Source organism: Gallus gallus, chromosome 2 (assembly GCF_016699485.2).
Source record: "Gallus gallus isolate bGalGal1 chromosome 2, bGalGal1.mat.broiler.GRCg7b, whole genome shotgun sequence".
Lineage (NCBI taxonomy): Eukaryota > Metazoa > Chordata > Aves > Galliformes > Phasianidae > Gallus > Gallus gallus.
In genome coordinates this window covers 21,418,593-21,443,968 of record NC_052533.1, presented here as the reverse complement: position 1 = coordinate 21,443,968, position 25,376 = coordinate 21,418,593, and the positions used below count along the sequence as shown (strand labels likewise).

At 39.1% G+C, this 25,376-nt stretch overlaps 2 long non-coding RNA genes across 2 annotated transcripts in view; one reads left to right on the top strand and one right to left on the bottom strand.

Annotated features, from left to right (window-relative positions):
* Nucleotides 1-25,376, top strand: part of LOC121112268 — a 117,922-nt gene that overhangs the window by 22,564 nt on the left and 69,982 nt on the right. The window lies entirely within an intron of this gene.
* Nucleotides 19,309-22,950, bottom strand: LOC121110081. The gene is made up of 3 exons (XR_005856520.1): nucleotides 21,766-22,950; nucleotides 20,961-21,041; nucleotides 19,309-20,392 (listed from the first exon to the last, which is right to left on the bottom strand). It is a non-coding gene; the product is annotated as an uncharacterized LOC121110081 (long non-coding RNA).

The window sequence follows — 25,376 nt, the reverse complement described above, 5'->3', positions numbered from 1 at the left end:
TATCTCTGCTATGAGATGGAAAATCTGGGTAACTTAAACTGGATGATACTACGTAGGGATGTACCACACTGGAAAGCTGTTTTTATTTGTCTGTAGTGTGGTCTGCACTAGTATGAATACACATTATCCAGACAGGAACTCAGTGAGCTTGCACATGACCACAAGAATCCATAAATACTTAACAAGTTACTTCATTGCATGTGAAAGTAGGTTGATAATTCTAAGAGGTGCTGGAACCATGCACACTGCGTGAAAAAGCTAAATCCTTGTGCTACATAAGAATATATGTTGTTTTCAGCAACCGGGTTCTGCCTTCTGAGCTGGGGTTGTGTGGTCTTCTAACATGGAACTTGGAGATCTTTGAAGTCCTTTCTAATCCAAGCCATTCTATGACATTCAGAGTAGCCAAGTTAACCTCTCACTTATGGCAATAAAATAAAAATGTGATATTTAAAAGAAGAAAAGAAATCAGCTACTCTTTTTAATAATCGGACTGAAAGACTTTCAATATCTTAATGTAATAATGAGATCAGACAACTTACAGTTTTCATTCAGACTTAATGTTGAGATTCTCTTCAAATCACAAATTCCAGGAATTTGGATTTGAAGGAAATCAGTGCACATCATAAGACACACTGCCAGCAAAAACTGTAAGAATTGATTTTAAATATCAGTCATCCTTATGGAAGTGACCCTTTTTTCAAGACAGCTGTACAATAGAAAAGTCTTTGAGAAAGTGGGATTGAAGTTCATAGGAAATTTTGTAATTTCAAACCAGAAAACAGAAAAAGAAAAGGCAGCTGGGAAGTTTTCTGTACACCGAAATACACAGAAACCAACGTATAGTCTGTTTCATAAAAAGACTTCTGTCTCTCTAAATCTTCTTCCCCTTCTGCTTTCTTGCCTTTTTTTCTTCTTATGTTGTCATCTGCACATTTCTCTTTCTCTGCCTTTACCTTTCTTCCTCCTTTATACTTTTTTGCACACATCTCTCCTTTGCTTTACCTACTTGTTTTGTGTGTTCCCTCTTACTGACTGCTAAAATCTGTGCATCAATCTCTGCAGCTACTATTTGTGTGCCTCTTGCAGCCAATGGCAGTAGTTCTGTACCCACCATTTGCTATGCTTGACTCCAGTCAAGGCAAACAGGAAAGGCGGCTTTGAAAACACCATAGCAGTAACCAGTTTGATTCCAGAGGCTGTGTTTGGATTGTTTGCTATTAAATCAACACTGGAGAGCAATGCAAGAAATTCATGCCTCCTAGTATCCAGATCCTGCTTTCCTCCTAGTATAAAGAGGGAGAAGGGTGACATTTCAAGCTCACAGTGTTCTTCTAACTCAAGCATAATGTTACCACTTTTACTGACTGTGTAGGGAGACTGAGGCTAGGATTGCATGCTGTCTGAATTGTTAGCTGCTCTTAGACTTCTGTCTTGGACCAGGAGGGGTGAGGATAACATAGCACCAGGACTGGTGTTCTGATTTACTCTGGGGTTTTCATACAAAACAGTGATCTTCCCAAACGCTTCATTAAGAATGTAAGGGAGGAGAATGAGGAAAGTAGCCTTCTATTTCAATAATTAACTATGAGTGAGCAGCATTCTTTTCAGGATTCAGGAATGATTTTCCTTCCTTCCACAGAAGGGAAAATATTTAATTGCCTTACAAAATACCAAGAGGGTTTTCTAGAAGTCTGATGCCGTGAATTGCCAGGCGCTTTCAGCTGCCTTTGAACCCATGCAGAATTGAGCTTTACTGGCAGTGCTCAGGAACATGTGGACAGGCTGGATGAGAACATATCATGTGTTTTTTCACAGCTTGCTTTCAATTGCTGTGATAGCTCTTGGTTCCCTCTCCCATTCCTATGCCTCCAACAAGTCTGTGCCATTTCATTTCCTCTTTTCAACTGAAAATGCCTCATTAAGCTTGCTTCTATTTTTTTTTCTTGAATCTCACACAATTATCAGTCATACACAAAAGCCTCGGTTTGGGACTGCTTTTCACCTGTTATCTATTTATGCCAGCCACGTGCAAACTTTGAAGATGCAGTTACAAATCTGTGGCCAGGCATCTGGATAGCTGTCAAGAAGGGAACTGGTTGTGTCTGCCAACTTTGGCACTGCCAGCTGTACTGCTGAATGTCCACAAAACCCAGCCCAAGCCAAACAAAGCCCACATCCCCCAAGCATCTACTTTTTTTTTTTTTTTTGAGTCTTCCTCTACTTAGAAGAGGAAGGAGTTAAGTCTCCTGTATAAACTCTCAGAGGAAAATAAAAACCATTCCAGGCCACATTTAGAGTGGAAAGCTTCTGCACAAAACAGTTTTGGAACTGTTGGGAGATCTCAAAGTGTAGCTAAGATCTTGAAGTGGAGCTGTGAAGAAATAATGAGAAGGCAGCCAGCTGCAGTAAAACAGAAGTTACTGAAATGTAATCTTAATATAATTCTGTGTTACTGAGACAAAATTCTAGCTGATTTTCAGAGGTTTTTTCCCCCAAATTGTAAACAATATAATAGTTATCCTGGAACAACCCCTGAAAAAAAAAAAATTAATCTTGGTTATTTTCCCTTTAGGCTAGGGCCATTGTTGCTAAGCTGTCCATTGGCTCCAGAATACGTAGCATTTCAGTCATCAGCAATCTGGCAGGTATTTTGTCCCTTATATTGATCCAAGAACTCTATGCCGGGCTGTTTGCACCATCTGTCACACCAGAGTCAGCAGGGGGACAAAAGGTGGCCAGCTGGTACTATCAGTCTGCAACACTGTTTTAAGGGAGAAATACCAGAACCTGTGTCAAAAGGCACTGAAAACAAAGTGGCTCCGTGGTGAAAACAAATGCATTTCAGATGCAGTAGCTCATCTTTTTTTGTCATTGTCTTTATGGTTATTACAAATAGACTTCTAAGAATGAAAAAGGTCATGGGGTGCCTAAAATGAATACAATCAGTCTTCATTATGCATACTTTTGCTTTTCCAAGGAAAGTAAAGTTGCCTAAAATGTCTAGTGATAAAAAGCCGATCCGTAATGAAGCCCTCAGCTGCAGAGAACTGGAATCAAAATGCAGTAGTCAGAATTTCTGGACTGATTTTTGCCATAAAACATTGTAACCAGCAAAGCATTCAAAGCTGGATGGATACTGACCTCTGTTGCTCTGTCCTTCCTAGCAGGTTTGTCTTTGGTAAAAAGCTATTTCACAGTCTTATGAATCTGTTGGCACAAATGTAATGCATAACCCAGTGGCACAATGCTTGGAAAGATTTTTTGTGTATCCAATGGCAAGTCAACCAGTCTTCAACTGTGCAGTGGTCAGCCAGGCCATCAGGCAATGTTTCACCCAGTCACACCCATAAATCAACCAAGAAAGATATTAGGAAACGCACAGAGCTGCACATTAAAGATTTTGATAAAGAGTGTGCTATAGTAAATGTGCTTCAGAAGTTACTGCTCCATTTTGAAATTTACAGCCAGTCTATACCTTCTGGATTAGAAGCTGTGCCAACATAACATATGCAGCTGAGGATTGTGCTTGTATTCCCGTACTTGTTTTGCAAAGTGTTGCAATTTGGTTTTGACAGACTTCAATGATAACTGCAGCACTGAAAATAGAATCATGGCTCATCAGAAGATAGTCACTTTGCATATTTCACTGAGGCCTGTGTAATGCAGAGTGAAGACTAGGAAGAAAAATAACTTGTTGAAAATGAGGGGAAGTGAAGTAGACTGCTTCTGGAGTTTAAGGATGAAGGCTTGGCTGCTGTATATGGGAATGCTTAAAGCCGGGAACTTCTGCTCTATGAGCAATGTTGAAATTCTTTCCAAGAGTAAGGCATTCTATTAAAAATATGACCTTGTTTTGAGAAAAATCAATGCATTCTGAAGAAAGCTGTGATTTTGATTAAAATAGTATTTTATGATATAGTAAAATATACTGAAATAGTTTCAACTGTAAAACTACTTTCTACTCACCAGAGGAGCAAATCTTTCTGGTCAAACGCTGCTGTTGTTGAGAGACCAATGGTCCCTCAACACAACTTGAGAGCTTTCTTTGTGTTTTAAGGGATAACAACCTGCCTCCTACATGGTCCTGAACAGAAGGTAATAAGTTTCCTATGAGGTGAATTTCATTTCATGTCATTCCAGGAACACAAGGCAGCTTTCTTGCAGGGCAATCTCTGGAAAGCAATACTTCCAATTCTGCTTTTCTCTTTGACTTTGGGCATTGTTGCTGTAAGAATTAAACACATAAACAGGGATGCAGTGCAAAAGAATATGTAAAGGCTAGCTCAAGTTTTGTGCGTTAGATTATGGTTAAAGTATTGTTACCAAGCAGAGATATACCTCTCATGAATGTACTTTGCCTAATAATCTTATTCCATATTATATCAATATTCAGATGAATCCATCATCCAAACTAATGCCTGCTTTCTTCAGTCCGAGTCTCAGAACAGATGAACATTTTTTATCCTTGTCAATAAGAAAATTACTTATGTCACCCTTGATATTGAAATGAAAGTCAATTATGTTGCCCTTGATAGCCAAATGAACAGTCTAATATAAAGATTACACATACTGCAGTCTTTTAGAATTACCAGAAGTGATCTACTATTTTATATGATAGATGAGTTATTAAAAGAAGTCAAGTGGAGAGCTGAGAAATCTTTTGGTTAAGTTAAATAGAGGGTTTCATTAGTAACTTATGTAATCTAGGGAGAAAACTGTAACAGAATTGTAAGGAAATGGAGAAAGGCTTAACTCAAACTCTTCACTTTTAGGGGAGACTCTATCTCAGGATGCTAAAAGCAGGAATTAGTGTATATATATATATATAATATAAGTATTGGATTAAAAAGAGGTAGAACCATTATTTTGTGTCCCAGAGGATCTGATAAAAACAATACTGCTTTCTGGTGCGTTTCGTTAGTGCCAAAAGGGATGTGCATAGCACAGGTGCAGTAAGATCAGGTTCTGCTCTGAGAAGTGACCGGTTGCGAAGGCACAACAGGTGACACAGTTAAGTTCTGCTCATGTCCTCATGGTACTGCATGGGCTCAGAACTCCACGAGTGAGATGTCTTACAGGGTATGAAAACTTATTTCTTCAAATTTGTGCATGTGGTCTCCTTGTGAAAAAGTCTGTGATCAGTAGTACTGATAGGGCTTTTCTTCACTTGAAGAGATGTCCTTGGAAAAAAAAAAAAAAAAAAAAGCCTGCAATTTTCATGGGAGACAGAAATTTTATGTAGAAGGGATGTAGAACATCTTTCAGAAAGTGCTTAATAAGAAGTATGTATGCATCAATGTTTTTCTTGTGTTCATTTGGCTTTCTGTATAAGAGAGGTACTATTTATTTTGTTAGAAGAAAGAAAATGTCAAACCTTTTAGCTCTTGGCCTTTCAGCAGGTGAGCTCACCAGTGTATAGAAGAGGTCAGCAAGCTGAACTTGGTAAGGACATTAATAATTTAGAATGCTTTGAGTCAGCATAATTTACTTCATCAGTTAGGTCATGTCACACTCCTGTGGCTTTTAAGTCCTGAAACATCATGGGCACTTGCTAGCACTTCTGTCACTGCAGGCTGGAGGACCATGAGGGTAATTTCAGTTCAAAGAAAGCTCAAGTGCTTTAAAATGAAAACAGAACTCATTTTTAATGCTTTTTGCTGAACAAAGAAAGAATGCAAGTAGATAAGTGGGATATTATATTAACAAATAAAAATACTTGAATTATCTCTCTGAGCCAGTGAGGAAAATTGGTCATAACTTTATTTATACGGTTTTGCTATGGAGATTTTCTGTGGTGGGATCTTGGGCTATAACAAGGTTTCCCAAGGCTTTCTGATAACACGAAATGCTAACTGTCAGCAAAGAATTTAGAAGGAACAAAGGACTCCACAAGGAATGCATTAGTTTATCTCTGCAAAAGTAAAATCCTAATGATACCATTTACAAGAACAGAACATCTAGTGCCACTTACCAGCAACTATTTATTATTACAGCTATTATTTTTCAAGGTAATTTTCATGTATTTCAAGAACAAGCTAGATGAAGAACAAACACAGCTTTTAAATACACGTTCATATCTTCAGCATCTGTCCTACTGACTTGTAGCTAGTAGGGCTCCTTATTGTGCTTATGTATTGATTCCCCAGTCTATTTTCCACTAGTCCCTCATTTAAGGTTCCTTGAGGAGCCCCGACGGTGCTCTTGAGTAACCCATTCTGTGAGGTTAGGAGGCCATATCTGCCTCTTTGCTATGGCAAGTAGCAATTTAGTTAACCACTACTGCACTGTGGTGAGACATTGTAGAGGGTAAGAGGCCAGAGAAACCAGCTTTCTGTCTTCCTGCAGAGTCCTGCAGTAACCCCCTGGATAGTCTTGAGTGTGTTGCAAGGTTGGCTCTCACCTCTCCTTTCCAGAGATAACTCCAATGACTCTCTTCTCTGTTCTCAAATTTGTGAAGTGCACTTGCCCAAAAGCATATGTAGCAATTATTTCTAGCAGCTCAGATGGAGTCTTATCTGCCAAGGCACCTCAGTTCAGACCTGCTTCAGTGCTGCTGTTCCAGACTTCCTTTAGCATACCTGCTCAGCAGTGCAAATTTTGATGAAAATTTGGTGATTTAGAAAAGCAGATCAAATACGTTTTCCCCTGTGCCTTATGCCATGGCCTAAGGATGTGTTTTCAGTAGTGATGTGATTGTACCCACTGAGACACTTGTCTATAAATCTCAACACAATTTCTCCTTCAAAGCTTACTATTTTACAACTATAAATGTGCCTGTACACTGTGGGTGCCTACTGGAATGCCATCAATTATAACAGTAGTGGGAAACCACTGAAAATGTAACATGTTGCTCAGACATCTTAAATGTTTAGTTTTCACATCTTGCCTTACCTCTCCTATTTAGAAATCATAACTTCTGTTCCAGGAAAGGTGATATTCATGGGCTATTAGACTTGTTTGTCATTTAAGATAATTAGAGAACACGGTTACTCATTATTCCTTCACTCATTCAGATGGCTTGGACAAAGAGAGGCTTTTCATTTCTCAGTAGTTTGTATTAAAGCATCTGTCAGTGCTGCACTGAGGTAAAAGAGTAATGTGAATGTGAAGGTAAACCCTCTAATTTCATACACACGTTGTTAGGACTGGCTTTCAAAATTCCACAATATACAATGTGCTGCGCATTGGTCAGGCAGGCTCAGTAAGTTACCTTTCCTTTAGTAACTGTGCCAGTGTTTTCGCTGATATTTTGGGAATAGCATTTGCCCTGTTCACATTTATATAAGAACTGTGGTCACCTGAGTTGGTTTTTATGGGTTCTATACTCTATGATTATGACTGAATGCATAGCAATTGCCCTTTGATATTCTCTTAGTAGAACTGAAAAGGGGAAGGAAAGCTTGTTTATATGCTGTGCAATTTTTTCTGTGCTCAGAGTGTCACATTATTACAATGGAAAGCCGACGCCAGAGAGTACATTCTCAACAAAGCAGGAGTTAACATCAGATCCTAAAGTAAGGCAGATTGTTTCAGGCAAACTCAGTAAACATTTATATTGTGCCAGTTCTGAAGTCAGGAATCATTTTTAATATCTGACAATGGCTAAATTAGACAGTTTTCCATTACTGCCTAGAAAAGTAAAAGCATAATTGCTACCTGAGTCTGGAGAAATGGATTGAATTGTGATATTTAACACATACAGAATGAACAAGCTAAAATTGTTAAAAAGTAGACTGAAACTTTCTGCTTTCCCTCCCTATACTTGTTGTCTAGGAGAACTAGGTAATTGAGATAAGTATTTACTGTAGAAGTTTGGATACCGCACTCTGCATAATGTTTCTCTGTAAAATTTATGTATTCCAGTCAGAGTTCACTACAGAAGTATTTATTGAAATCATCCTGATTCCCTATAGCTAGTAAATAAAAGGGGTTGGACCTTATTGGCAGCTGGATACCAATTTTAGGACTTGGATATGCTGAAAGAAAGTATAATTCTGGAATATCAGGATTACAGCAGCCTCCTCCAAGGGGGCACGTCATTATCTGTGGGCTCAGAAAAAAGAGGTTTTGAGTGACGGCTAGGTAATTTGGCTTGGGCTTTGTTGGGAAGGGGTTTCCTCCTCACCCAACATGTCAGACTTGTCAGATGTAATCGTGACAGTAGAGAAGAGACAACTGTCCCATAAGCTAGCTCTAGCCTACAAAGCACTGTCTGGACACACCTCTGAAATCCAGTCACTGGACATAAAGATAGGAGATTCAAGATTAGTATTGAAACTTCTCCTGCTCTATAGGTAATCAATTAATAGATGCCTTTGAGCCTCAAAACAATTATAACATGCATATTCATGCTCATTCAGATTCTCTTTGAAGGTGCGTGATGAGTAATTTTGTTTTTAACAACCTCTGAAAAGATGTGGTGAAAGGAAAACCCCATAAAAACCATCCTACTCAAATCATCATCCTTGGTAGCTTTTCTACTGGGGTTCTTGACAACCTTTTCCCAGAGCAAAGGATAGCTATAGTGACACTGGGTATCTAGAAGCACTGCTCCAAAAGTAATGCCTCTTATTTTGTTATACTGGCCCACAATGTCAGAGGTGGATGTTAGTGGTCGGGCAGTAGAGATTGAGCCTTCCCACCAATATTCCATTACATCTTGTTGCCGTGCAACAGATGGCAGCAGAAATGCACTCTGACAAAGCGGTGTCTGACATGGAAGTGTGTATGAAGCAAAGATGTGTCATTTAATTACTCCATGTGAAAAAAATTGGCATTCATTGACAGTTACTGAATATTTATGGAGACCAAATAGTGGATGCAAGCACAGTGAGATGGTGAGTGGTGCATTTCAGCAATGGCAACAGCAACATGAAGGACCAGCCATGTTCTGGATGGCCAGGCTGCTTTTTACGAGTGCTGCATGCAGGCTCTTGTTCATTGCTGGTAAAATTGCATAACAAATGACAGTGGCTATGTTGAAAAAATAGTGCTTTATAGATGAGAATTTGCACTATCAAATGGAGTTATTGTGCTCTTTGTTGTAGCTTCCATGGAAATAAATGAGGCATTACTTAGGGAGTGACTTACGTATGTATTAAAGCTGTAAGAATAATCTGAAGGGAATAAATTATTTTTCATATTGATCTGCCCTCTCACCTTTCTGTCTGTTTTGTCTATTTAGAAAGAAAGGTCTTTGGTCATATCCTGACCAGAGTAATGTCAATAATACGGTGCTGATAAACTCTGCTAAACCCTGGGGATTTTCACTTAGCTGCTTTACACAGCCTTGCTATTTACAAAGCATAATTTACCAATTATTTAAACAAGAATACAGGAATGAACAAATAGTTCTGTAAGCACTGAAAGGAAGAAGTTTGGTTTGGGCCCATGGTCAATTCTCTAGTGCCTAATGAGAGACTATTGCACACCTCTGACTTTCCCTCATGCTTCATTTTGACAGACTTTTTTCACAAGTCTACTGGGAAGACAGTATCTCTGAGGTGTTTTCCCCTTTGCAAGTCTTGCTTAAGTTACCTTATAAGAATGTATGAGAGGGAAGGCAAGAAACAGGCAAAGAAAGTGATTGCATAAGCCAGATTCTTGGAAAACTGTTTAAAATTACTCTTTTTGGAGGAATTTCAATTGGTTGCTCTTTATCTCTGCATCATTTTAGAGTGTTTTTAGTATTATTCTCAACAGGGAATTTTAATAGACCCTTCATTTTCTCTAGCAGCAGTTTTATAATATGTGACATTGTGAAATCTAATAAACATGTATTTCTTCACTTAGCTTCTTCTAACACATATTAGTAAGGAGGTTTGCCACAGGCTTTTAAAGGGGGAAACCAAAGAGAAGGACTGAGGGAGAACGGGTAATATCCCTAGTTCCTGTTGCTTGTCCTTTAGATGCACCAAATGACAGAACAGAGAGATCATACCTGTATTTTACACAGATATCTGTATGGCTAAAAATGGCTCAAAGAGGCTTTCTAACTGTGCAGAAATATATGCCCTTTAGAGATTTAGAGGAGGACATTTTGTAGAACCAGAGCTTGAGAAAATGTAGGGTGTATTCTATGCCTTTCCTGAGAGTCCTAAAATAAAGCAGGAAAAAATTAAGGAATGAATTAAAGGTTCTTTTAAAAAGAATAGGTATGACACACAGAGATAATGAAGCTTCATAATGAATTGCTTAAAGATCTCAGGTTTAAAGACCTTTCGTAGAAATGGAGAGAGCAGCTAACAGAAGACTACCAATTATCCAAATTACACCCATTTTGTCCAAGAATGTCTAAAGTGATAAGCTTCATGAAATTCTGTTATCTGTCTTCAGAAAGACAAGTTTGCAAAATCTGACACTGATTACTTGTGTACATTTTGAGCACTCAATTCCTGTTAACATCAGTAAGCATATTCAGCAGGATCAGGTTACTGGGACATCAGAAAAAGCTGCCACGCTTCTTGGAATGTCTAGGAATTACTTGTACTTTTGATATCAGTAATTTTCTGAAAAGTATGATGCTTCTTGGGTATGATTTTGTATTACATCCCAACAGCAAAAAGATGGAAGTAATTTCAAAGTGTTCTACCTGGTAACATGGTACTGAAGAGCCCTGAGGTACTGATCAAAACATGCAGGAGAATGAAGGATAGACTTGGGAACGATTTTAAGTGACAGGCCTCAGCTTTATGGGTATAACAGATCAGATGGGCAGTAAATGTCTGAAACATGCTCACACTGTAAGCAACTACTAGACTTCAGTGCTTGGTTACAATAATATAGCCTTAAATCAGTAAGCTATGAGGAAACTTGCCATACTAGTATGCAGTTTTTTCTCCATGTGAGCTGGTTTAGAGGATAGCAATAGAAGATTCTCCTAAAGACTCAATTTTAATACCTCATTAATATGCTTGAACTTTATTGTTAGCCCTGAAGAGGTCAGGCAGTTGGCCTGACCTTTGAAGGTCTTTTCCAAATGTTCTCTTCCTCTTTCTGTTCTCTGCTGCTAAGTGGGTCTGAATTCCTACAGCCTAAGAGTAGATATCTTAATGAATCTCCTACATTTGAAAAGTGTAATTTGGCTCCCAGCACCCAAGACCCCAAGCTCAAAGCTTTCCAGTTTAAAACCACTACTTCTCTGTGCAGTCCTACAGTTTAAGACTGACCACGCAACTGATAAAACTCATTCTACCTGAATATGACGGGGCTCTCCTAAATTTTCCTTCCTTTAGAACAAAGATTGTGGTCCTGTGGATGTCAAGAGTGACTAAATGTGGAAAAAACACCTTGCACAATCTGTCATTTTTGCAGACACTCACTTGAAAATGTCTGTCATCACCTAACGCCAGGAGCTGGGCTCCCAACCAGTACCATAGCTCAGGCTGCCTTAGAACTCAGTGTTTTTCTGGTCAAAGTCATACTTAAGTTTAGGAGTTTTACATAGTTAGTGACTTCAATATTTGAAGACTGTCAGTATTCAGGTAGAGAATACATTGTTAACATTTCTTGAAGTTTGTTGAAAAGATAATTTTTCAGTTACATTAAAAAAAGCCCCTCTAAAGGGGATATACATATATTTTAAATTAGACGTTTTTCTTTCATGTTATAGAAAGAAACTGTAACTAATTTTCTTTAAGGTTTCAGAAGCATTATCTTTTTCTTCCCAAAATTTTGATCATTTTGCTAAGGGTAGCTCTCTAGAGGAATGGAATTACATGTACACTGTAATTCCAGTTCCACTTTTGTTTCACTGCTTCATTTGCAGCTGAAATTGTCTGGAAAAGTTTAGATATGGTTGGGGTAATCATACAGAACTGCATGGTCTTATTTGGACTGCAGATTGAAGCTTTTAAACATTTTTCCATGGTAGCTCCAAGTCTTGAGGTCAGCAACTATGTAATATACTGGATGCCAGTAATGTCAAATATTTTGCATAGAGTTCTGGTAGCATTTCAGAATAAGGGACAATAGTACCTTTGCAATTTAGGCGCAAAAGACAGGCAGTGTTAATGAACATGGCTGAAACAAAAGCTGGTACACATTTACTTGCTTAGTAAAATAAGCCAAACTGTCTTGCACAAGTAGAGAAAAATTGATACAGTCTCCTCATTCTCTCTTACAGAGGAACAATTCAGAGAACAGATACTCGTCCCACAGTATTTTGTCTCCTTATACCATCAGCAGACTAATCCCAGCAGTTTTCACTGTCTCTTCAAACTTCAGGAAGTATGAATGTAAAGTAGTTGACAAAATTTTACAGGAATTAATGGAGGATAAGTAGAAAACGATTCAAAATATCCTAGAATTACTTATGAATTAGAAATATCTGTTTTCATGCTTGCAAAGCACTGACTGCATAAACTGCATATAGTCATTCCTCTGGCAGTCTATGAACTCTACTTCATTTTCTCATTGTGATACCTGTAGTATATCTAGTGGCGGATGTAGTATATATATGGTGGATTTTTATATTTAAATACTTAAATTCAGAGCTTGGATTATTCACTTTTTTTCCAGAACAGCCTCTCTGAAAGTTAAAAATTCATTAAGAGTTCTTTTAAGCAATTTATGTGGCTAGAATTCATGACAATACAGTGGAATGGTGTATATCTCAGCAATCTCCTTGCTTTCTAAATTCAAGAGTTGTGCTGTTCTCAGTGTATTTTGGAAAGTTACTGAAAATGTAGTTTTGTTACCTGTGAGATGAGTTGGAAGAAATATCTTAAAAAACCTCACAGTATTTTAAAGGAAACGTTAGTCCTAGTGGGGCCAATCAAGGGATGTAGCAGTCTCACTAGATTTGCTTCAGTTTCCATTTGAGTCAATGGAGAACATCCCATTGGCTTTAAGTAGGAATTAGATTAGTAGAATTTATGAAGCAATTGTGTTTGGTGTGCATTAGGAGTAGGAATATCTCTAGACTATCTCCTTTTTCAAAGAAATCAAGTCTCTGTACCTTGTCTTCAGATTGCATATTGAGAGAGACTTTTTTCTTTTCTATTTAATTCAGGTAGTCTGTGTATATTGTAGTGAATAGAGAGAGAAAAATATGTTCCACAACAGAAGGCTGATAAAAATCAATAGTCTCACCTTTAACTTCAGAATGCAGTAAGCTGAAACATTTGAGAGCAGGAATTAAACTTGCACAGTGCTTTCAAATTACTGATATTTTAATCTTTTCTCTTATAGCCTTTATTCATGTATACATCAGGCCTTGAAGACAAATTCAGAAAAAAATAGCTTGTGGTGCTGAAATAAGTAGCTCCAGCTTTTACTTCATAAAAGAACAAAGAAGCAAAAATATACGTACAGGCTGGCTTTGCAAAATATATCTCTCCATGGTAAAAAAGACACATACTGTAATATCTGCAGCAAGAATAGCACCTTTTCTTTTCACCTCTGTTTCACAAAGTCTGTGTGTGAACTTCTTTTCTGTCCTGCCTCTAACACAGCCTTCTAATTTAGCCAACCTTTCATTTATGGATGTGGTCTGAGTATGAAGTACAGCCTATTTCCAAGCTCCTCGAGGGCTCAGAGGCAATCAAATCCATCTTTAAATGAAAATGATGAACATAAGTCCAAAGTCCTTCTTCTTCTGATGTCATCAACTTCTGTTTTGCCTCCCTGCTCCCTGTCTGTGAAAGAGCCATACATCATTCAGAAATCTCAGAGTTTAAGGTCTGCATTTTATTGCTATTTTATAGCATTATGTATATATGTGTGTGTATTTATCTCTGTGGTTTGCTGAGGTTAGAGGTGTGTTATAGTATTGAGTTTACATGTCAAAGTTCTGGTAGCGAGGGGGCTGCAGGAACCAGTGGGTGTCCCATGTCTGATAAAACCCAGAGTTCCCAGCAGCTGGGAGAGAGGAGTGAGAAACAGAGAGAAGCAGCGCTGTGGGCACCAAGGTCAGTGCAGAAGGAGGGCAGGAGTTGTTCCAGGTGCAAAGCAGGAGTTCCCTGCAGCCCAGGAGAGGCCCACGGATGAGCAGGGTGTCCCCTGCAGCCCATGGGCACCACAAAGAGCAGATCTCCACGTGCAGCCATGGAGGAGCCCACAGAGCAGCAGTGGATGAGGCCTGAAGGAGCTGCAGCCCACAGAGCCCCCATAGGAACAGGCCCAGGCTGGAGCTGCAGCCCATGGGGAGCAGCCCGCAGAGGAGGGCTGGGGGAGCTGCTGCCTGTGGGGGCAGTGCTGGAGCGGTGCCTGAAGGGTGGGCCCTGTGGTACAAAGCCATGTTGGAACAGTGCTTGGACAGCTGCAGCCTGTGGGAAGCCCGTGGGGACCAGCTCAGGAAAGACGGTATCATGTGGAAGGGGACCCTTTGTGGAGCAGAGGCAGAGACAGGTGTTGTGGGCTGCCCACAGCCCTCATTCCTCGTTCCCATGTGCTGCTGGGGAGAGGAGGTAGGTAGGAGGGGATGGATGGGGGAAGGTGGTTTTTGTTTGCTTTTAGTTTCTCACTACATGAGTCTGTTACTAGTTTGCAATAAATCACATTAATCTCCCTTTTGCTATTTCACCCGTGACAGTAATTGGTGAGGATCTCCTGGCTTGCCTGAACCCAAGGGCTTTTTTCATTGTGCTTTCTCCGCCTTGACCTCTTGAGGAGGCAGAGTGAGAGCAGCGTGGGCGAGCTGAGCTGCCTACCAGTGTGAAACTGCCACAGTCTTCCTGTGGAAACATCACTGCTTTCTGTGCTCACTAGCACAGAAAGGCCTTACTACCTGTATGAAATTATCCTGCTATTTAAAGGACATTTGTTGCCTTAAGAAATATATCTATCTGTCACAAACACCTCAGCATTTGACCTGTTGTTATGGAGGTGTAAAGCAACATGGAGAGAACATAGGAGGCCACAGCCTTTTCCCCGAGTTATCCAGGGACGTAGCGTGCAGATCGAGCTGTGTTGTGTATCTTTCTATGTCTCAGCTCGATCCATCTTTGTTACCAGTTCCACTAAACAATCCCGAAGTCACAACTCTTGCAGTGAATTGTGACGTATGAACTCATTCTTTTTGCTGTAAGACTTTGAAAAGTCTTTAGTATTATAGTCAGCTATAAGCAAATGAGCTCACATGGAGATTACAGTGCAAGCGGGAGAGAAAATGGGGACAGCTCTGTAGGTCTGTTTGTATTTTGGAAATCGTAACTTGGCTATAATATTATACAGCCCTTAAAAAGCATTAGAATTGAATAGTCTGAGGGCAGTCAGTTTCATACTCAGAACGATTCAGTGTCTTCAAAATTATAGTGTTAGGCGTGTTTATCCAAACGAATGATCTGATGGGATAACTGGATGAAAATTCCTTAAGTGCTTTATAATGGCTGTGGCTTGCAGAGTAAATCATACACATTTTAAAGTTAAAAATAAATTGAGCTCATGTTGCTAAAGAAAATACCACTTCTGTAGTTTTGGGAGATGTGTGTCCCCATTATCATGCTTAAATCTAAGCATCAATAATAATCTAGAAAATATTTCTATTATCTCAATGTGATTCTGAGCGTTTTGAAACTACTGCAGCTGATAAATAATTTAAATCCTTATATATTTATATCAACTATTTATTTTTATAAAAGATATAAAGAAATAATGAAGTTTTTTTAGTGTTTCATCCTCAACATATTGAAGATTGGTACTTGACCCTGAAATATTCTCGTGGATCCACAGCAGGAGGAAGTGTCATTTTAGAACACATAGCTCCACCGATTAAGTTCATCTGCTCACTGTAAGGTGTCAGGATAATTAAGACAATCTCAAAATCATGACATGCAACAGAAGGTGGGATGGAGCAGCTGTAGGAATAGGCTTGAAATCCTGTCAGGGACCAAGTCACACAAGTGTGGGTTGGTTGTATGGGGTCAGATATAGATTCATGTCTGAAATTTACCGAGCCTGCCTCTTCAGAAAACTGAGCCCTTGCCTTTGTTTGGAAACTTCGTTTGGAGAAGTTTTGTTTTAGAAATAAAGCCCTGATTTCCAGACTGCACTGCTGTGACTTTTTATGAACTATGACTGCTCAGGCACAATGTGTAGGATAGTCTAGGAATGGGAACCAGAACCAGATATCACACTGGCTCTTGTATTTCTAGAGATCAGCTCTGTGCCACAGGTAAGGGCAGGAAGTGTATCCTTCTGCTTTACTGATGCAGCTCTATTCAAAGAGGGGGATTTGAACCTTTAGCTGAAGGAGAATCAAATCTGTCATATTTTATAGAAGTCCTCCATTAAACCATGGAACTACTTATTAAAACTGAGTCAGCATCCTCCTTCTGCACTTCTGAAGAAAGTTCTGTTTTCCCTGTAGTATTGTCAGCAGTAGCTATGAAGCCCACTCTGGGAAAATCTACTGAATGACATTTAGAGATTTACTTTATAGGGATGATAACTTAAGGATCCTTCTTTGGCTCTGATATCACAGAATCACAGAGTAGTGGAGACCATATGGGAGCTCTTATCCAAAACCCACGCTCAAGCAAGGTCACTTAGAACAGAGGCTCTTCAGGCACTGTCTGTGACATGAGCAGAGGTTTATTAAAGGTGATAGCAGTTCTGTGTTCATGTACAAATAGAGCTTTCTAAATTTTGCAGTAAAAAAACCATCATTTATCTGAGGACTCATTCAAGGCTTTTGAGGATTACATTTTTAGCCCTAGATCTGTACTCAGGCACTGTGCAGGCGTAACTTCACTTCTGGTGGATTGCGCCAGTATGTAATATTTCAGATCAGATATAATGTATATCTAGAAAGTTAATGTCTGTGGATCTCAAAGGTATTGTGTAGGCTAATATTCTGAAAGCAATTCAACTTTACAGGGAGAGGGTTCTACTGGCCTCAGTTCATAAGACACTGTGACCTCTTTACGTAGGGAAGGATCTACTCTGTTGAAGTAGGTATACTGGTATTGTGCTGTGGAAGTGATGAAAACCAAAACAACTAAGGAAGGTGCTCTTTTGGAATATTACTATATTAAATGCCCGCCAGGATAAAGTGGAAATGTGACTTCTGGTGGATGTTACCCTGAAGCACAGTGCAGGATTTAATGGCTGCTTTTCTTTGACCCTGGGAAAAGTCCAACTATGTTCATTTATTTTTTCCCATTGCATGGATTCCTATAATATCAGCTCTTTGGATGCTAGCCCACTCAGCACTTCTTTTTCTTTAAAGGTGTCTTGTCTTGGTGTTTATTCTGTTTTCTCTCAGCACAAGTTTGAAATTTAGAAAAGATTGGATAGCACGAGCAGCAAATACAGTGATTACTAAAAGTGGAAAGCTGAGGTTCCCTGCACCTTGTAATTTGGCCATTTCCAAAGCAGTTAGATAAGAAGCCCTGTAAAGAAGTGATGGACCTTTGAATCCAGTATTATTTATGTTAGCTGTAGTTTCACCCTGTGGCATTGATGGCAGTCATTACACATGCTCATTTCCTGTGCACGTACTACCTGGAATGCCATCAATAGGAGAAGCAGGTTAGTGAAATAGTTGTTAATTTTCCACTGTGAATGAGTGCTCTATCCTACTTGGTAGATTTTTTTTTCCCTGCGAGTTCAATAAATATTTATGTCAGCCCTGCTGTCAAGTAGCACTCTCAGTAACAGACAGTTGCTAAATTAAGATACTTTCCTTGGCAGTAATGGAAAGCTAATAATGCAGTTGCCATATGCAAGACTTTTAGAAGATTTGCTGTATAATTATCATGAGAGGCTGAACTGCCACTTCGAGAATAATAAAACAGGGGCAGGCTGTGTTGCCACCAGTGAATTGAGATAGGACTGAGGCAACTTGAAGAAAAGGGTTTTGCTTCCTCGATAATGCGGTTTCATGGGGGCAGCTCCAAGTAAACTTCAAGTAAGAGGAGCAGTGGCTGAAGATAGTGCTGCAGACTGTGACCTGCTCACAGTAGTGTTTCTCTAGCAATGCGTCCCAGAGGAGCTGGGCTGCTGGGAGTCCTGTTTACCCATTAGAAGGCTCCAGCACAGACAGACTTGTGCTAGTAGACAGAAGGTGCTATGCATTCAGACAAGCCTGTTTTTTCCCTCCCTCAGTGTCTCTCAGGCTTTGTTGCCCTTAGTAAAACGGGCAGTAATGCTCCTTTCTATGGTTACAGTTCAGGAACGAGATCTTGGAATTATCACTGATGGTTCTCTGCAGTCATTGTCTCTATGTGTTGCAGTAACTAAAATAGCTAACAAAATATTGGATATCAGCAGAAAGGGTACTGAGAGCAAGATAGGTATCAACATTTTGTTATGGTGTAAAACCTTAGTGAATCTCCTGTGCTGCATGCACACATGGGGCTCATCCAGAGACTGAAGGGGCTGGGAGTTCCTGTGACTGGGGGCACTGAGAGATCGTGGCGTACACACTAACCTCTCTATGTTCACTTTGTGCAGAGAAGTGGCTGAGGTATCCTCCTAGGACAAGTTATCTCAAACTTTTCCTGGATTCTTGGAATAGAACATAATAGTGGAAAAGCATTGTAACAGGAAACTACACATGATAGTAGAACATAATAATGGCAGCAAGGTGCAGTGGTGTAAATAGTATATTGTTTGATGTGGGGAACAGTCTGTAGAAAAAAAGCCAGCCCTGTATGAGGGCATACTAAAACGTCCCCCAAAAATAGACTTTAAGTTTTTTCAAATGGGGTACTCACAAGATAACTCAGAGGGTGTTCTATACTCTATGCAAGAGTAACCAGTCATAGAATAGGACCTTGAAAGCTCTGAACTAAATATATAGATATTACCCATAAGAGCTTTGTTAATTTAACAGATAGGGATTAAGACGCCTTGAAAAAGTAAAAGTTACACAGTGAAAATGTTAGTGATATATGTATGCACATATATATCTACATGTGCACTTATTAGCAGTCACACAGACGTATGTATGTACATACATATGCATACGCATCACTACTCATCACTAAGAAATATCATCTGATTTCCCCAGAGCTGGAGAGTGATTTGCATATCCTGCTAGAGGTAGTTCCATCAGTTGCTATTAAGAAGTCAACACTTGCGGGATAAATGTGAAAGTTCACTTTCCCTTTACTGCCACACACATGCTTGAAGAAAGAGATTTTTAACATCCTGCAAAATGTTGATTTTTAAATATTACATGCTGTGGATAAAAAGAAGTGCTTATTTATTGCTTCTGTTTTGCTATGGGTGTTTGGCTCTTGAGTCTTTCAAGCTCTTACTGCTCAAAGTAAAGAAAATATCCTATCCAGTTATTTACACTGCCAGGCTAATCCACAGAATGTCATTATATTTTTGAAAAGGAGTGAAATCCTGTCTTAGTTGATTTGCAAAGAAAAAATGCTTTATTTTGAGAAAACTAGACATACAAACTTGCTCAAGAGATTTTTTTTCTGTATGTAAGTGCCTTGGGCTTAACAAGGAGGATGGATCCCATTAGTCCCTCTGACCATTGGGGATATAATGGCTTCTTAAAGTGAATGTAATTGAACAAGTTGTGCATTAGTACTGTTGCATGCTACAGTGAGACTGTACGGTATTTAATATAGTACATTGAATCCTGCTGAAATCCATGTATTACAAGTCATGTTTTGTTGTGGTGCTGCAGAAACAGCACAGGTACAAGGTAGAAATAACTACAGGGCCTTAGGATACAAAATCCACTTTGGTCTTTGGAAAGGTTATACACAATAAGTAATGCTTCCACAACAACCTGTGTTGGGTTACTCTACTGAGTGTAACATATTCCTAGCAACTGTGAAATGTTGGCACCAGCTGGTGTGACTCCCTTGCAGCTGGACAAAGGCAATGCAGACTTCTGGCAAGACTTTGCCAGAGCATGCTGCTGCCTTGAGCTGCTTGGGGCCATCTCTAGGACTGGCAGAGCCTGCTGGATTGCAGGACACAGCAAACAAGGCCCCAGAAAAACCTGCCTCACTTCACAAATCTTCCCAGTACTGCCCAGCTGTACGGTATGGTATGTCAGCTGTTGTTTCCTTTCATAGTCTTCAGGTCTGCAGTTTATGTCTACAAAAACTGGAACCCCAGTATCTCCCAGAAGCAGATGTGATCAGCACTGCTTTGCCTTCCTGCTGAGTTCAGTGGGAGGGAGTCTTGCTGTTCTATGTGGGGTCAGTGATTCACCTTGTCCTGGTCTGAGACAGCTGCATCTCATCTCGGTTGGGCACAGGGCTTCAGCCTTTCCCCAAATGGAAAATAATAATGGTGGCATGGTATCTTCCAATATCCTCTTTTCTGTGTCTTAGAAGAAGAGAAAACAGCTTCTTAATCTCTTCAGGGTTCTCTCTAAACACTATTGCAGGTACAGGTAACTTGAGGGGTTACATTCCAGAAAGGATCCTCTTTTACTTCATGGTCTCAGAGACTGTATATGAAATTATTTGTGCTGTTGTGAAATAGATAAAAACAAATTGTTTCATTTTCTGTGTTTATTATGGATTCACTATAGATTTAAAAGTATGTTAAGAGACTCTTGCCGTATAAGCAATAGTTACATAGGGCTACAAAGCAGAGTTTGATTCCCCATTCACAGTTTTCTACTCTCCTTGCTACATTTACTTGCTTTCAATTCTGGGCTAAGGTGTCTGTGAAGATGATGTCTCAGCCCCGACAGAAGAATTCTTTATCTGAAGAGTGGGGAAATTTCTTAATGTTCCAGGTTGCTGTCTGTTTACTAACTAATTTCTCATGAGGATAGGTAGGGAAGAGAGGAAGAGTGATTAAGTGATTGAGTTCGTTATGTAGATCTGAATTTCTATTTTCATTGAAAGAAAAGCATTCTAACAAAATGTCTCATTAATGAATGCTTAAAGAACAGCCTGACATTCTAAACATTTCTATTTCACAGCAGTAAGGGAGTCCAAGGACTTTGGTTCAGCTTTTCATATCCAGAATGACATTCCTCCCACATGTCCTCCTACCAGTACCCTAAATTTACAGATAACTTCAAATACCTTTAAATATGAATGTCGAAGGACCTTTTTCCAGACTCCATCCTCTGCAAACTGCAGGCAAATTTGTCAGAATTTTGTCTTCTGCCAACAATGAGAATAAAATATGTATACCTGTCACTCAAAAGTTCAAAAACTGCAATTCCTAGGCTTTTATTCACAATATGCACATTCGGGAATAATAAGCTGTGTGTATACATCTAGTGAACTACCCCAGAGAACTACTAGCCAGAAAACAAAACCAAATTGATCTGGCTTTCATCAGACTTTCAGAATTTGCTCCATCAAGCACATTCTAGCTAAGATTAAAGAAAAAGCATGCTTGCAAAACCACATGTTCTTTTAGACATGGAGCAGCTTTCCTCCTGAATTTTTGTATTTTAATCAGCTTTGTACAGTATGTTCAATCTCCCATGAAGGCAATTCAATTCCAAGAGACAACAGCTTTATCATATTTTTTTTTCGCTGACTTGAAAAAGCTATCACTTCCAAGTAGTGGCAGAGGAGAACTGAAAAACTAGAATTTATTTACTTAAGATGTCTCACCTTTCCTGTGACCTTCCAATTATTTTAAAAGCAGCATAAGGAGCTATAACTGGGATAATTTGTTGAGGCAAATTCACACTGCAGAAAATATCACTTATGAAACTGCTTATTTCTGCTAGCTAATGGCTATGCACTACTGCTGTTTAAATCCTTTACTTGGGTTTCCAAAACACAGAGCTAAGTGTTTCTCAGTTACAAAGGTGTGAATCCTTGATTTTAGAGGATTATTCCAAATGCATCATTATGTAACAAGTTTTCTTACCAAGCATCTGTATCCTGCATGTTTTTATGCCTATGTCTGTAGAAACTGAAATCCAGGCACACAGAAGAGGGCTGCTAGGTGCTGGGTGCTTCCCTTTTTCCAGGAAGCAAGCAACTCTGCCCAGTCTGGCCCCATAGGTCCTTCTTCTTTCTTCTGACCTGCTGTACCGTACATCATAGCTCAACATAGCACTACCATATGCTGGGGATAAACTTTTTGTATGATGGCCAAATGGCAGTTGACAATATAGCAGTTTGCCTAAGAAAAAATAATTATCTCCCTAATTTTATTCTGCCGTTGAATACTTGTGATGATGTATCATCATAAAAGGTATGACACTACATGAAAGCGCATGCAACAGCAGAGTTCAGTTTGTTCCACATTTTGTAGCACACCTTCCAGTTAGTCTTTAGTATCTTTGCTTATGCAGTTGATCACAGGTGGCTCCTGGAAGTCCTTACCATCTCTGAACCAGTATTAGAGAGGTTTTATATGAGAAAGAAACCTTCCTAATCTCCGATTTGACCTCTGATATGGCCAGTGTTCCAGAACCATGTCCAAATGCCTCCAGTGATAGATTCCACCACCTCTCTGGGGAACCTGTGCCAATTCTTGATCACCTGCACACTAAATAAATGTTTCCTGATATACAGAGGGAATCTTCCATGTTTCAGTCTGTGTCCATTACCTCTTGTCCTGGTACTGTGCATCACTGAAAAAAGCCTGGCTCTTTGCATGCTCCCTTCAGGTATTTATAGACACTGATGAGATCCACCTGAGCTGCTTCTTCCCCAGCCTGAACAGACCCAGCCCTCTTGGCCTTTTGTTACAGGAGCTCCTTACAGGTTGTCCAGTTCCTTCATCATCTTCATTGCCCTTTGTTGGATTTTTTCCACTTTGTCCATGTCTCTCTTGTAGCATAGAACAAGTGTGTCCTCACCAGTGCTGAACAGAAGGGGAAATATCACGTGCTGTCAATGCATGCTAGGATACCATTAGCTTTATCTGCAGTAAGGGCACATTACTAGCTCATGGTCAACTTGGTGTCCACCAGGTTTTGTGTCAGGCTGTTTTCCAGCTGAGCGGCCCCCAGCATGTACAGGTGCCTGGGGTGGTTTCCTCCCAGGTGTAGGACTTTGCACTTCCCTGTGATGAACTACACAGGGTTCTTGTCAGTCCACTTCTCCAGCCTGTTGCACTGGATGACAGCACAATGCTCTGGTGTGCTGGTCAGCCACTCCCAGTTTTGTGTGATCTCCAGACCCGATGAAGATACACACTATCTCATCATCCAAATCATTAAATGTTTGATTCTTTTCCTTGCTCTTGCAGGTACTGTTAATTTTGAAAGCTCCCCTGTTTGTATCATTTTATTCTGCTGCCAAGCTGCCTTGTCAGCTATCTTTATGAGTGCAAATCTAAATTTATGAGTAACTTGCTAGAGAAAGGTGAAGTCTGTGTGTCAGACTGAACAGACCAATTCTAGCAAAAATTGTGTTTTCAAGTACAATATGCTACTCTTAAAGGTCTACTTTTTTTGTCAATGTTGTTAGAATTTCTTATTTGAGACCTTTTTCTTTTTCTGTTATAAACCATACATCAACTCTTTCAATATAGAGACTCATTATATTCCCCAAGGTCTGTCAATATCCTAGGAAACACTAGCTTGGAAACTCAAGCCCCTCAGTTCAGGTTAAGATTTTACCTTCTTGCTTTCCCTTGTAAACAGCATATTTCTGCTACTACATTGTCTATAGGATCTTTCATTAATGTCTACCCTGTAGAGACACATTCTTAAGAATGCTTAAGACAGAATTAGGATTTAAATCACCCATTCAGATTAATTCAAGTAAGCTCTAGTATACCCTGTTGAATTGGGTACATTCTCCATGTAACAGATTGCCCATTTCTTACTGGTTTGTGGCTAGTCTGTAGAGTTATATACATCTCTGGCCTTAGGGGATCCATATTTCTTATAACAGACTTCCAGATATACTCTTCACAGACACAAGCTATTAAAACAATTTTTATGTGATCAGGTTTACTGATATGTATTTTTTAAATATAATTAATTAATATCATCTGTTCCAGATCATACTGCAGTCTGTTTCTCAGACTACTGTTGTAATGATGAAAAGAGAAGTCCTGTCTCATTAACTCAAATACCTGGGCACAGGCAACAATGTCAAATAGTTATTTCTATGTATTACAACAATACTTGTATTTATCAGCAGCATTCTATAAGGAACAAAAAAATTTTATGTATGATACAATCCATAGATGCATAAAGAAGGTCACCAACTAAAGAAATTAATATTGTTCTGGGAGAACACCTAAGAGAGAATCCTGCAGAATGGAGAGTCTAATTTCAGTTCTCAGGTAACGGGATTTTTTGCTACAGAAACTGAGCATTATAGCTATAGTCAAGATCAACCTTAGAAACTTTTCATGAGGCCAAGTGTACTAGTGTATTATCCCTATAATTTTCTAATGTATTATTGCCCATGCATACGTGTATGTATATATGTGTATGTATATATACATATAAAATCAATTCCTTTTAAAGTCAATGGGAAATTTATGCCAGAAAGTGGGTGGCTGTTCGGGGGAACTATTAGAATTTACCTTGACAATAGATACTATTTGAATAACCAAGGCTTGTGACTGCAGAAGTTAGGATTCAAGTATCTGTTATGAAAACCTTTTAAAAAAACTGTAAATGACTGTTAGGGTGTTAGCATATTAGCCTATTATTACTGATACAGCAGAAATAGCTTGTATTTTTGAGGTATAATAGGAGCAATTCTAAAGGCATTATATTATTTTGAAAGGAAAATTCCTAACTAGAAGTAAAACTTTAAAGTAGTTTAACTCTTAATTTGTCTTGTGTCATTTGTTAAATAATTTATCAATGATTTCTAACTGAAAATTTCTTATCATAATTGTCTATAAATCTTGATGGAAAATAATTTTTGGCAGGAAGCTACTGTACCCTGAAGGGATATTTAGGCATCAATTTCCAATAAGATGGTCTTTAACATTGAGAAAAAAGATATGAACCTTGGGATGTTTTTTGGACAGTGTTTTTTTTTTTAAATAAAGATGATAGCCCTGATAGTGAAAGCAACTGTGGTCAGCACAGCTGTAAATGAAAACTCACAAATTTGGTTTCAGTGTTCATGAAACTGTGGAGTTGGTTCAGAGATGCCCAGAAAAAAACTGTATGAAAAACAAACAAACAAACAAACAAAAAAAAACAGAACTTGAAATTAAATGTGCATATAAAAAGAGGTAATTGGGCAACTACAAATCATAAGACTTTCAGACCTTCACCTCTGAGACATCAGCCTTGCCCATTGGACCATCTATTCTTTTCACTGCAGAGAAAGTTTAAAGCCTGAACAGCATCTACTTTGCCTTACCAAATGCAGCTGACAATCAGATCATCACAGAATCACCTTATACCTTACACTGTTTTAAATCTAGCTCCTCTGAATTGTGTCCTCAATAACACATTAATGCTCAGTTCTTTTCCATTCTTTTCTCTCTCTCCCTTTTTTTTTTTTTTCCCCTCCACAAGCTGAAAATAATCATTAATGAAAAATTATTTG